The 15,056-nt window shown below is 41.1% G+C and overlaps 1 protein-coding gene across 2 annotated transcripts in view; it reads right to left on the reverse strand.

Annotated features, from left to right (window-relative positions):
- LOC139576127 (basic helix-loop-helix ARNT-like protein 1) overlaps positions 1-9,247 on the reverse strand; it is a 25,814-nt gene extending 16,567 nt beyond the window's left edge. For both annotated transcript variants that reach the window (XM_071401832.1, XM_071401831.1), the window contains exon 1: positions 9,123-9,247. The gene's annotated coding sequence lies outside the window, so the exon portion shown is untranslated. The remainder of the gene's footprint in view (positions 1-9,122) is intronic.
- Positions 9,248-15,056: the final 5,809 nt, after the last annotated feature.

The following is a 15,056-nucleotide window of genomic DNA, read 5'->3' on the forward strand; positions in this document are numbered from 1 at the left end:
ACATTTTGAATGCCACACAGTATACTATGGACAACAGACAGCCCAGTCACTGATGTGATTCCTGTAATTAGGAACAGAACAGATAGGCATATGTTTATGTTTCCCAGACTATCATGGCTCTATGGGGAGATGTATACAAAAGAGACCACTTCTCAATCATTTTAGCATGTGCTCTTATGGCTCCACACACACACCCCTTATTTATAGGTCAGTGAGACACATGCACACTTATCCGCACCATAAACAGAACAACTTTCTGTTTCGACTTTTAACCTTCCTGCTCATATCATCATTGGAGTATATGGACAACAGCAATGCCTTCTTTTGATTTGGAATGTTTACACCTGTAGCTGCACTCAGCTACTCTCATAAACACCTCCAGAGGGAAATATCAAGCATGTCAGCAGAATGGACAAAACACGTGCACAACTCAAAGGGAATGAGACCATTTTGTGTCTAAAAAATCAGCAACAGAGATTAACGAGCATTGTGCGTGCCTCAGGGAAAGGGCAAAGGAGACAGCTGGACAACCGTTCACAATACTGTAACAAAAAACTAAATTTCTGACCGGTCAGCTCTTGGCTTAGGTGGCAGCTATAGCTCTACCTAGCCTACTACACTTGTGTCATCCTTTGACTTTGTGAATTATTATTACTGTATTATTACTCTATTATTGGTTGAGAAAATCTATTGCTTCAAATCATTGGGTTAGGTGGGTGAAGTGACATGAACCTTCCTCTAACACCTAAAGCAGGGATCATCAAATAGTTTCAGCGCGGGCTGATTTTTTCTTGAGCATCTGGTCGGGGGGCATAATTAGGCTACAAATAATTTGTAGAATGCAAATCTCACTGCAAGTAGCCCAAACAGATATAATATTTGACTTAAACATAATCGTATCAAACTGCTTACATTTGTATATGATCACATGTCTCTCTCTATTATGCATGGGAATACTTGGGAACAGATTTCCTAAATTCAAATCACTTGGAGATGGTTTCCTTGTAGTTTTACAGCATGCAATGAATATTGTAAATATATATATATATATATAAACTCAGCAAAAAAAGAAACGTCCCTTTTTCAGGACCCTGTCTTTCAAAGATAATTTGTAAAAATCCAAATAACTTCACAGATCTTCATTGTAGGGTTTAAACACTGTTTCCCATGCTTGTTCAATGAACCATAAACAATTAATGAACATGCACCTGTGGAATGGCCGTTAAGACACTAACAGCTTACAGACGGTAGACAATTAAGGTCACAGTTATGAAAACTTAGGACACTAAAGAGGCCTTTCTAATGACTCTGAAAAACACAGAAAGAAAGATGCCCAGGGTCCCTGCTCATCTGCGTGAATGTGCCTTAGGCATGCTGCAAGGAGGCATGAGGACTGCAGATGTGGCCACGGCAATAAATTGCTTTGTCCGTACTCTGAGACGCCTAAGACAGCGCTACAGGGAGACAGGACGGACAGCTGATCGTCCTCGCAGTGGCAGACCACATGTAACAACACCTGCACAGGATCGGTACATCCGAACACCTGCGGGACAGGTACAGGATGGCAACAACACCAGCCCGAGTTACACCAGGAACACACAATCCCTCCATCAGTGCTCAGACTGTTCGCAATAGCCTGAGAGAGGCTGGACTGAGGGCTTGTAGGCCTGTTGTAAGGCAGGTCCTCACCAGACATCACCGGCAACAACGTCGCCTATGGGCACAAACCCAACGTCGCTGGACCAGACAGAACTGGCAAAAAGTGTTCTTCACTGACGAGTCGCGGATTTGTCTCACCGGGGGAGATGGTCGGATTTGCGTTTATCACAGAAGGAATGAGCATTACACCGAGGCCTGTACTCTAGAGCGGGATCGATTTGGAGGTGGAGGGTCCGTCATGGTCTGGGGCGGTGTGTCACAGCATCATCGGACTGAGCTTGTTGTCATTGCAGGCAATCTCAATGCTGTGCGTTACAGGGAAGACATCTTCCTCCCTCATGTGGTACCCTTCCTGCAGGCTCATCCTGACATGACCCTCCAGCATGACAATGCCACCAGCCATACTGCTCGTTCTGTGCGTGATTTCCTGCAAGACAGGAATGTCACGTCTGGGACCTCGGAGGTTGAGGGCTAGGGCAATTCCCCCAGAAATGTCTGGGAACTTGCAGGTACCTTGGTGGAATAGTGGGGTAACATCTCACAGCAATAACTGGCAAATCTGGTGCAGTCCATGAGGAGATGCACTGCAGTACTTAATGCAGCTGGTGGCCACACCAAATACTGACTGTTACGTTTGATTTTGACCCCCCCACCCTTTGATCAGGGACACATTATTTCATTTATGTTAGTCACATGTCTGTGGAACTTGTTCAGTTTATGTCTCAGTTGTTGAATCTTGTTACAGGCTGACTACACTGCTCGCGTCGCGTGCGCGAGCGTTGCAAAATAAATGTAGAAATCTATATTATTAAATTATTGCACCCACACTGCTCGCGCGCGCCAACGAGCGTCTGCATTACCAAGGGCTAAAAGAGAAGTCAGTTCTATTTGTGACGCAGATCGTGCTTCAAGTCCTGCTTCTCCCATCTCCTCATTGGTTTATAGAAGCAGGTACCCACGTGCCATCTCCTCATTGGTTATACCCACGTGGGTAACTGAAAGACGAACGAGGTCAGTGGCGGTAATGCACCTAATTTATGAAAGTTGAATATAAAGTCAAGAGAAGAAAAAGCCTGGAAGGAAGAGAGATGACTAGAAACGATTCGGTTGACCGTTTTATGTGTGGATTAATTTGCAGAGTAGAGGACCTTGTGCATTTCAGGTAAAATAACAATTCAATGTTTATATCCCAGGACAAATTAGCTAGCAACAGCAAGCTAGCTAAATACGACAAATTAGCTAGCAAGTGTAAGCTAACTAGCTAATGCCTGTCCCCAAATGAATATAATATAATTTATTTTGAAATTTTAACTTGCGTGTCGTGATCGCGTTTGGTGTGGGGGAACAAAATTTATGCACGATGGCGTACGATGGCGGTTTGGGTTCCGTGTTATGTTCATACAAATATTTACACATGTTAAGCTTGCTGAAAATAAACGCAGTTGGCAGTGAGAGGACGTTTCTTTTTGGGCTGAGTTCATAAATACACACATATATAAATAAATACACATATACACATACACATATATATATATATATATATATATATATATATACAGTACCAGTCAAAGGTTTGGACACACTTACTCATTCAAGGGTTTTTCTTTATTTGTACTATTTTCTCTATTGTAGAATAATAGTGAAGACATCAAAACTATGAAATAACACATATGGAATCATGTACATACACCTTAGCCAAATACATTTAAACTCAGTTTTTCACAATTCCTGACATTTAATCCTAGTAAAAATTCCCTGTCTTAGGTCAGTTAGGATCACCACTTTATTTTAAGAATGTGAAATGTCAGAATAATAGTAGAGAATTATTTATTTCAGCATCTTTTTCTTTCATCACATTCCCAGTGGGTAAGAAGTTTACATACACTCAATTAGTATTTGATAGCATTGCCTGGAAATTGTTTAACTTGGGTCAAACGTGTCGGGTTATTGGGTCAAACGTGTCACTGTTCCTAGGCCATCATTGATAATAAGACTTTGTTCTTAACTGACTTGCCTAGTTAAATAAAAATTGTCCATTTGGAAGACCTATTTGCAACCAAGCTTTAACTTCCATACAGATGTCTTGATATGTTGCTTCAATATACAGTGGGGCAAAAAAGTATTTGGTCAGCCACCAATTGTGCAAGTTCTCCCACTTAAAAAGATGAGAGAGGCCTGTAATTTTCATCATAGGTACACTTCAACTATGACAGACAAAATGAAAAAAAGAAATCCAGAAAATCACATTGTAGGATTTTTTATGAATTTATTTGCAAATTATGGTGGAAAATAAGTATTTGGTCAATAACAAAAGTTTATCTTAATACTTTGTTATATACCCTTTGTTGGCAATGACAGAGGTCAAACGTTTTCTGTAAGTCTTCACAAGGTTTTCACACACTGTTGCTGGTATTTTGGCCCATTCCTCCATGCAGATCTCCTCTAGAGCAGTGATGTTTTGGGGCTGTTGCTGGGCAACACAGACTTTCAACTCCCTCCAAAGATTTTCTATGGGGTTGAGATCTGGAGACTGGCTAGGCCACTCCAGGACCTTGAAATGCTTCTTACGAAGCCACTCCTTTGTTGCCCGGGCGGTGTGTTTTGGATCATAGTCATGCTGAAAGACCCAGCCACGTTTCATCTTCAATGCCCTTGCTGATGGAAGGAGGTTTTCACTCAAAATCTCACGATACATGGCCCCATTCATTCTTTCCTTTATACGGATCAGTCGTCCTGGTCCCTTTGCAGAAAAACAGCCCCAAAGCATGATGTTTCCACCCCCATGCTTCACAGTAGGTATGGTGTTCTTTGGATGCAACTCAGCATTCTTTGTCCTCCAAACACGACGAGTTGAGTTTTTACCAAAAAGTTATATTTTGGTTTCATCTGACCATATGACATTCTCCCAATCTTCTTCTGGATCATCCAAATGCTCTCTAGCAAACTTCAGACGGGCCTGGACATGTACTGGCTTAAGCAGGGGGACACGTCTGGCACTGCAGGATGTGAGTCCCTGGCGGCGTAGTGTGTTACTGATGGTAGGCTTTGTTACTTTGGTCCCAGCTCTCTGCAGGTCATTCACTAGGTCCCCCCGTGTGGTTCTGGGATTTTTGCTCACCGTTCTTGTGATCATTTTGACCCCACGGGGTGAGATCTTGCGTGGAGCTCCAGATCGAGGGAGATTATCAGTGGTCTTGTATGTCTTCCATTTCCTAATAATTGCTCCCACAGTTGATTTCTTCAAACCAAGCTGCTTACCTATTGCAGATTCAGTCTTCCCAGCCTGGTGCAGGTCTACAATTTTGTTTCTGGTGTCCTTTGACAGCTCTTTGGTCTTGGCCATAGTGGAGTTTGGAGTGTGACTGTTTAGGTTGTGGACAGGCGTCTTTTATACTGATAACAAGTTCAAACAGGTGCCATTAATACAGGTAACGAGTGGAGGACAGAGGAGCCTCTTAAAGAAGAAGTTACAGGTCTGTGAGAGCCAGAAATCTTGCTTGTTTGTAGGTGACCAAATACTTATTTTCCACCATAATTTGCAAATAAATTCATTAAAAATCCTACAATGTGATTTTCTGGATTTTTTCTCTCATTTTGTCTGTCATAGTTGAAGTGTACCTATGATGAAAATTACAGGCCTCTCTCATCTTTTTAAGTGGGAGAACTTGCACAATTGGTGGCTGACTAAATACTTTTTTGCCCCACTGTATCCACACAATTTTCCTCCCTCATGATGCCATCTATTTTGTGAAATGCACCAGTCCCTCCTGGTGCAAAGCACCCCCACAACATGCTGCTGCCACCCCCGTTCTTCACGGTTGGGATGGTGTTCTTCGGCTTGCAAGGATCCCCCTTTTTCCTCCAAACATAACGATGGTCATTATGGCCAAATAGTTCACTTTTTGTTTCATCAGACCAGAGGACATTTCTCCAAAAAGTATGATCGTTGTCCCCATGTGCAGTTGCAAACCGTAGTCTGGCTTTTTTATGGCGGTTTTGGAGCAGTGGCTTCTTCCTTGCTGAGCGGCTATTCAGGTTGTCGATATAGGTCTCGTTTTACTGTGAATATAGATACTTTGAACCTGTTTCCTCCAGCATCTTCACAAGGTCCTTTGCTGTTGTTCTGGGATTGATTTGCACTTTTCGCACCAAAGTACATTCATCTCTAGGAGACAGAACGTGCCTCCTTCCTGAGCGGTATGGCGGCTGAGTGGTCCCATGGTGTTTATACTTGCGTACTATTGTTTGTACAGATGAACGTGGTACCTTCAGGTATTTGGAAATTGCTCCCAAGGATGAACCAGACTTGTGGAGGTCTACAATTTTATTTCTGAGGTCTTGGTTGATTTCTTTTGATTTTCCCATGATGTCAAGCAAAGAGACACTGAGTTTGAAAATAGGCCTTGAAATACATCCACAGGTACACCTCCAATTGACAAAAAATGATGTCAATTAGCCTATCAGAAGCTTCTAAAGCCATGACATCATTTTCTGGAATTCTCCAAGCTGTTCAAAGGCTTAAAGGCACAGTCAACTTAGTGTATGTAAACTTCTGACCCACAGGAATTGTGATACAGTGAATTACAAGTGAAAGAATCTGTCTGTAAACAATTGTTGGAAAAATGACCTGTGTCATGCACAAAGTAGATGCCCTAACCGACTTGCCAAAACTATAGTTACTTAAACAAGAAATTTGTGGAGTGGTTAAAAAACAAATTTAATGACTCCAACCTAAGTGTATGTAAACTTCCGACTTCAACTGTAGTAACCAAAAAAGTGCTAAACAAATCAAATTATATTTTATATTTAGATTCTTCAAAGTAGCCACCCTTTGCCTTGATTACGGCTTTGCACACTCTTTGCATTCTCTCAACCAGCTTCATGAGGAATGCTTTTCCAACAGTCTTGAAGGAGTTCATACATATGGTGAGCAAGTCTCTTCTTATTATTGGTGTCCTTTAGTATTGGTGTCCTTTAGTAGTGGTTTCTTTGTAGCAATTTGACCTTGAAGGCCATTTTGTTCTGAAAAGTTGAAGTTGAGATGTGTCTGGTACTTGAACTCTGTGAAGCATTTATTTGGGCTGCAATCTGAGATGCAGTTAACTAATGAACTTATCCTCTGCAGCAGAGGTAACTCTGGGTCTTCCTTTTTCCTGTGGCGGTCCTCATGAGAGCCAGTTTCATCATAGAGCTTGATGGTTTTTGCGACTGCACTTGAAGAAACTTTCAATGTTCTTGAAATTTTCCGGATTGACTGACCTTCATGTCTTAAAGTAATGATGGACTGTCATTTCTCTTTGCTTATTTGAGCTGTTCTTGCCATAATATGGACTTGGTCTTTTACCAAATAGGGCTATCTTCTGTATACCAACCCTACCTTGTCACAACACAACTGATTGGCTCAAACGCATTAAGAAGGAAAGAAATTCCACAAATTCACTTTTAACAAGGCACACCTGTTAATTGAATGCATTCCAGGTGACTATCTCATGAAGACGGTTGAGATAATGCCAAGAGTGTGCAAAGCTGTCATCAAGGCAGGGTGGCTCAACAGCAAATTTGCAGAAAGTGCAGGATATGCAGAGGGAGAAGAAAGGAGAAATGTTTTTATGCTCAGAAAACTTGGGGGGGGGGGGAAATAAAAACCCCTGCGGGCCACCAGTTGAGGAAACTTGACCTCAAGTAATCCACATCAAACAAGGTCTTTAGACTCCATTGTATAGAAATTGAAGGTCAGATTTCTCCTTTCTTCTCCCTCGGCATATCCTGCTCTTTCTGCAAATTTGCTGTTGGCTTCAAGCATGTTTTACAATATTCCGGCCTGACAAAAAGCAGCTTGAATTTCTTTGCATGTTCTTTGAGAGCTACTGTAGGCTCAGAGAAAGCTCAGTGAAAACACTGAGAGGAGCATCATACTGGCAGGGCAGGCAGATATGGTCAGGTTATGGTCATATACACTGTAGGAGTGTGTTCAAATATGATGCCTTGTTTGCTGTTCAATCCCTCCCTTGAAACCTAAAATTGGCTATTGGGATGAGGGCAACATGAAGAAAGAAAGACTGAGAGACTTCAGAATAGAAGTGAAAAATCAAGGAGTGTGTCATTTTGGGTACCCAACATAAAAGCTACTGCGAGTTGCACAGCTCCAGTGGAAACAACCAAGTGCCACACATAATGCAACATGTTGCAACTTGCTAAAGTAAAGGATGATTACCAACATTTGATGAAGTAGCCAATAGAATCCACTTTCCTGTGTTAATATGCAGTACTGACAGGTAAATATTTCATAAAACAAAAACAAGACCTGTCTTATAGCCTACTACTGTCCATCAAGGAGTTAGTAAAGACAACGCAATCACAATTTAATTTTCTCTGACCCCAATGACCTCTATTTACCTTCATGGCATATTATGTCAAATTAAAACCATGTAGCATCATCTATGTTATTACTGTCACATTACTGATGCACTTTTTCAGGAATAGCTGTTTCATATTTTAAGAATAGCATGAAGAGTAATGTCCTTCTAAAAGTGAGCATTGGAATGTGCATTCCCTGGACATGGTGTACTGTAGCCATTTATTAGTCAGGAATAGACAGTATATTGAGACTCTTTTTATAAATAGCTTGCCCAACGTATAACTTTCACATATATAGATTTTTGACCGTTTTTTTACAGCAGTCTGCAATTAATGGTGTACTTTTATGAGCAGAGGGATTTGCTCAAATTATAACAAAATAGTATCTGTTTTCACTAACATTGGAGCTTGGAAGAAATACATGGCTGTTATTAGACTATTCTGTACTAGGATGTGTCGAGCAATGGAAGGCGGGTAAATAATGACGACGGTAAATAATGAAACATAATCGGTTACAAACGGCAAGAAATCTGTCAGTGACTGTCACATTGATTTGATATATTCTGAAACAGAACAGAATCCAGTGCAGTATGTTTTCATTACAGTGTATCAATATCAGCCGCCTTGCATTGCTCATATAGAGGAGAAACATTGAGTGCTGTTAATTAAAGGATGACTATATAGGCCTATAAAAGGCAAATGATTGTTAACAGGTAATCAACCGCCCGTCACTAGTTGTTTTATGCAACACAGCTATGACCTCGTTTAATCCGAGCCGTGGTAGGGAAGTTCAGGCAAATCACGCAATGTACAAACAGACAAAAATAGCCTCCCAATCAAATAAAATTACATACGGTCATTCCAGATGTTTAAATTAGGTTAGACACTTACAAATCGCATTTTTTCCCGGCATTACATGACACTGTGTGCCTTTAAAAGTTACACTGTAAACCGATGACTGCACCTCCTCGGGAATGGCTTTAGAAAGCCAATTGAAACCACAATACGAGTAAAGAAATGCACACAGTATACCAAATTCACAATGTTGAATAAAGGAAACATGATATAGTCCTTTTGCATAAGATATAACAAAGTATGTGACTTACGTGTGGAAAGGCAGCCCATGTGTACTGAGGCGGATTGGAACGACAATAGGCAGGAGGAATACACTGACCTACTTTCTTCCTCCTGTGATGATCGTTGCACCACTAACCCAGTTTATGAACCAATTGGGTGCTTTCGAGATCAAGGCATTGAGCTTCTAGCAAATAGAATAACTCGGTGTATTTATGGACCAATGAACATGGGGAAGACAATATAGGCTATATCCAATGAAATTACATGAAGCATCAAAGGAAGCTACAGAATAACGCAACGATTCAGCCAATGGCAAAATAGAATACGGTCAGCAGGAATATATATTGTATCACAACACATGTGGGCAGTAAACTCCAATATTTGTGCTGGACTCCTCTGTGGAACTCTTGTAATGGACCAAGTCAATAATGTGTGTTGCAATGCATAGACGTGTAGCCTATTTATCTCAGGAAGATAAATCATTCAGTGTGGCATGTAGGATAACCGCATAGCAAACAATTAACACAAACAGTATGTCTTTGACATTTTATTAGAAATAGTCACAGTATTTACCTAATCATTACTGTTCTATTACTTTATGAATAACTTGATATACTACTCTGTAACAATCTTGTGAGTATGTAATTATTCAGATATATGTTTGTGTATTCTTGGAAAACATAATTACAATGCACCAAAGCATTGTTAATCAATATTGTTACAATGTATAGTTACAAAAATGTGTAGTTACAAAGCAAATATCAACCAAAAATAACAAACTGTCTAATCTAATAAAGAACCATCACTGCCTGTGTCTAAGTAAAATATGTTGCCATACCAACAGCCTAATTGAAATATGAGCCACAAACAGTACATTCTTACCCCATCTCATTCTAATACAAGTACATACGAGACAAATATCTTCTGATGAAATATGGAAAGTCAATGTTACCAAAAACAGAGAAATGATGGATATTCACAGATCTGGCATGGTTTTATAACATGTTGATGAGTGGGGGTTCTTAACTTTAGGGCTATTTCGTGCTTCCACCACAGATGGGCAGCAGAGTATAAGGTATAGATGTGAAGAGGGTGGCCAGTTGTCATTTCACATTTGCATACATATACGGCTGGCTACAGTATGTCTCCTTAAACAACTATGCTATTTGCATATATAGGCTATTCAAATGCAATAGAGATGTGTCATGTTCCCTTGGGATGGTTTCAGATGCATTGCAATATGACGTTTTCTGAGGCTTGCTGAGATTTCTGTTAAAGAAAAGCATTCATACTCTATTTTAATTTACATAATAGGGGATTGTGTTAGGCAGATCTCAGGTAATACAGTAGACTTCTTGTATGGTAATCCCCAAATATGTCTCCATTTCAGACGGACTGGACCAGAATTAGCATGACTATTGGAGATGGGCAGGTCAGTGGTACTTGTGAAATTGTTAATAAATGGCAGATTTGGTTTGGCATATCCACTGACATCCACAGATTCTCCTTTTGATCTCTGCACTGTGGAATATGATGACATAGTTAAGCTGCACCTGGAGATCAGTTCAAAGTGTATCAGCTGCTTGGGAAAGGTGCTTGTGTCCCAGCTTGACTTGACGCCTGCTGCATCACTGAAGCATTTATTTTCATTCGCCCCATGTGAACCCTGTCCCTGCATACCCCTCGGCTCTCTCCCTGCCACACAAAGGGGCAGGCATCTTGTCATCCCCTGCCCATAAGCGGAGCAGCTACAAAAGCTCTTCGCAAGCAGAGCCTTGCTGTTATCGCCCAACCTGCAGCTGCCACCCAGCCATATATTCAGCACAACATGGGCAAAAAGAGGAGATTGTGAAGGGCTTTATTCAGGCTGCCATTGCAATGAGGGCATGAAAGCCCCTGTTCCCCTGCCCCGCGGTAAAGGGGACTTGCTGATCCCTCAGTTGCTGTTCCTGTCATTTGTGCTGCCTGACAGTCTCAGGGGATTTGTGTCCCATCCGTGACGTTTCAGCATGTCTCTCATGTCTTTGAGTCCAGACGCTCTTCGTCCCAAGAGGCTTAAGCAGACTGCAGTGGATGAACTAATGTACCTTTTCAAGAATTAAGAGCTGTGGTGGTATCATAATGCATCCTGTGTTTAAACCAGCTTTTCGGTGCTCTTTCCCGTCTCCCTTCCCCTCTCTGCTCAAGGCAGTTGAAGGGGAGGTGGAAGAGTGTGAACTACGTGTGGTGTGTCCCAGTTTAGCTTGGCGATGTGAAGCAGCAGAGCGGCAGGACGGGCATAGAGAGACAACTGCGTCCAGCCAGGTCATGCAGACAGAGAAGGTTCAGGGGAGGTAGTCAGATTTCTACACCCCTTACCTGACTCACATCTCAGTGTGTTATTGTTCCTTGACAGACACAGACCATAGTAATATCGTATCACGCACAAAGCTTTTTCTATGTGAACAAACCCAGATGAAAACATAATGCTAGATATGAGTAGTCCACCGCAATGACCACTCCGGTCATGTGAATGGTGAAGCTGTGTGGGGTTGTATGGCATAGGCCATGACCTGAACTGCGAAGACCTGCCCCTAGTAACGGCCACCCCGATTGCACTTTTTTATTTTAGTTTCTCACAAGCAGCTTATATAGGAAGTGATTGTGAAAGGAAAGTGCTTGACAAAATGTTCTGGCTGCTGCAAGAAAACAAAAGGTCCCATTGCCAGACCTGTCACGTGCCAGTGAGCGCAACCTTCTGATAGGCTGTTTCCATTTTCTATCAATCAACCTTTGACCTTCTTGTGATAGAGGGGTCTCGTGTGGTGAATTCCCTCTCCAGTTGCATGCCTGTGCATTTCTCCTCCAGACCTCCATAAGGAAGAGTGTGGGAGGGTATTTAGCAAATCTTGGGATTCTCTGTTATACAAGATTTGTATAACGACTTAGGAGCTTGTCATGTTTACCATCGACTAACTAAATGTTGGTGTTATAGTGAACGTAACATTCAAATTGCAGATTTTGTTTGCTGTTTGTTATTAAGTCCGAGTTTCACAGCTCGTGCAGGTGATTTGTGCTCATCATGCATGACTGGTCTGTTGGAAAACCGGCTCACATTGAGCGCTGCTTTCTGTGCCACTGAACTCACACTCCTGAACTATGACTGTAATGTGAGAAACACAAATGTTATCAAATATATACTGTGTGCTTGTTGTTCCACTTTGGACAGTAGGGTGAGGGAGGATTGGGTTTTATTTTACATAAAGAAATAATTTTGAGTAAATGGGCCATGGACTCACCACGTTTCTGGGGGTGATGAGGGAGTCTGTTGTAGGGCCAAGATGTTGAAGCAGCCATATTAAGGGTAGTGAGTAACAGGAGGCAGCAGGATCAGGTGCAAAATAGTATACAGTTTATTCACAGTGAAAATGTTGTACAGCTGAAAGACGAAATCCAATTGATATTTACGTAGGTCTAGAAAGATATTTACAAAATAAACAGATTTCAAATACTGTCAAAACACTGAATGAATCAGGCTTACCCCAAGCCAACTATAGCAGATTGGAGTATACCAGCCTATTGCCCCTCTTCTTCCCCACAACTCACATACCTGAGCTAAAACAGAACTAAAGTACGCCTGAAAAACAGGTATCTTTATACAAATGGCCTCTATCATATGGACCAAACCATTAACCATGTATACTCTTAACCAAAAACATTCATTACATTACGCAACAGGGATCTTCAATGTATCCACATTTAAATAGAAATATTGTAACATTCTAGGAGTAAACTCAAAGCGGGAACACTTTAATAAATTAACATACATGTCATAGTACTGCAGGACAATAGGCAGCAAGGTAGGACTATTACTAGTTGCACCAGCGACATATTCAGCAAAACATGGGCAAAAAGAAGAGATTGTGAAGGGCTTTATTCAGGCTGCCATTGCAATGAGGGCATGACGTGTACGCGTATGCACAGCGGTGTTCTATAATATTGGCCCGTTGGCTTTTATACTTTTCGAATTCTCAGCACGGCTCAAACAATTATTCCAACTGTGAACACATTCAAATGAAAAGAGGACGTGTACAGTATGTGGAGCTGCGTTTGTTGGGAATTTTGGCGAGGTGCGCGTCCCGGCGGATGGTGTTCGAGCCGCATTGGTGGGTGATACATTTTACCAGTATTATATTTGTCTTTAATTTGTCTAGAAACAATATCTGATAATGGCTGCGATCGTACTATTCAGGAATTTATATATTTTTGTTATTTTTCCCAGACAGCCATAGGCAAATGTAAGTTCCATCATGTCATTAAACATCCATTTTAGTTGAAAATGAAATATCATACAATTTATTTATAACACATTTTTTATACATTTGTACATAAATTGTATTGAATATTCTTTTAAGTGATTTTTAAGGTTTTCCTAATATTAATAATTCAACACAACGCCTGAATGTATAAACTTGCCTTAGTGACAGCTGAAAATGTATTTACCATGAAAAATAAGACATTTCCACCCATCCATTATGAATACAACCATATGATTTCCCTATCTAAAACAAATAATTCAATGTAAATTATACATAATATACTAATTTCCCTCAAAAATATGGGTTGTGATGGAAATGACATGTATGTAAAAAAAAAAAAAACTTATGAAAACAATATTTTATTGCAAACATGTTGAACAACAACCATTGTTAAACATTTAATTAATATAAGACAAAGTAAGATTCCAAAACACTGGAACTAGCACCTTTTCGACATGAGAACAATGTTTTGGCTACACAGACGCAACAACTAGAAATTCTAGCACAAATATATTGAAGGACGGGTTAATTGAGAGCTACACGTGTTCTATTTAATGTATGATTTTATGTCCTGCTTTGTATGTACTGTATAGTGAGTTTCCAAGGGTATCTACGGCTTAGAAAGAGAGCTAAGTTGCTCCCAGACCAATGCATCCAGCTCCATGTGCCTTTTGGTCACTGGATGGGGCTCAGGGACAATTCCAAGCTTATGCTGGGGTCTGTACCATATGATGTCGTCTCTCATCTGCCAACAAAAAAAACGGTTGGGGCCAAGAGCACCACTCTCTATGTGATCGTCTTGCACGATGCCAGGGTAAACGTCCTGATCATACTCCACCACATTACTTTCCGAGCAATGCTTCACTTAGATCTTCAATGGGCTGGACGGCGCTGTGAGATGTGTTGGACTTTCCATCTTGGTCTGCCTCTGTTTTTTTCAACCAGAATCAGTCTGTGGGCTGAAACAGCTGCAGTGATGTGGAAAGAAACAGAAGTATCCTCCAAATTATCTCTCCTGGACTGTCGGTGATGATCTGGAAACACAGGAAATTCAAAAATATGTAATGATAGCATCGTCTATCATCGTCTATGTTTGTATAGCAAATGTGAGATTTGACATAAAATGACCCACAACTATTACCTGGTATATCTTCATTGTCCCACGGATTGTCTCCAGGTGATCTGGTAGGAGGGCCTCCATGCTCGCTGTCTTCTCCTCTGAGATATATAACTGCTTGATAGCTGACTGATCTTCCATTTGGGAGGTCCTTGCCTTGTGCCACAATTCCATCTGCTCTTCGTTTCACAGCTGCTCCTACCTCATCAGCTTGGCTTTTTCCATGTCCGGCTTCTAGGAAATTCCATGTGACTCTTTCACTTTTTATTTTTTATTTTTTACATTTAACCTTTATTTAACTAGGCAAGTCAGTTAAGAACAAATTCTTATTTACAATGACGGCCTACTCTCTGGAAGCCCATTTCAAAGGGAAGGGTGGAGAGATGGTATAAACATTTTTTAGAGCTGTACTGGGTTGAAGGCCCATCACTCACAAAGTGTACAGCAGTAGCCGATGGGCAGAGCTCAAGGAGGTAGGTCACTGTTTTTGAGAGATGGGCCCAGATAGCAGAAGTGTCATGCCGCAACGAAGAGCTCAGTGAGCAAAG

Source organism: Salvelinus alpinus, chromosome 5 (genome assembly GCF_045679555.1).
Source record: "Salvelinus alpinus chromosome 5, SLU_Salpinus.1, whole genome shotgun sequence".
Lineage (NCBI taxonomy): Eukaryota > Metazoa > Chordata > Actinopteri > Salmoniformes > Salmonidae > Salvelinus > Salvelinus alpinus.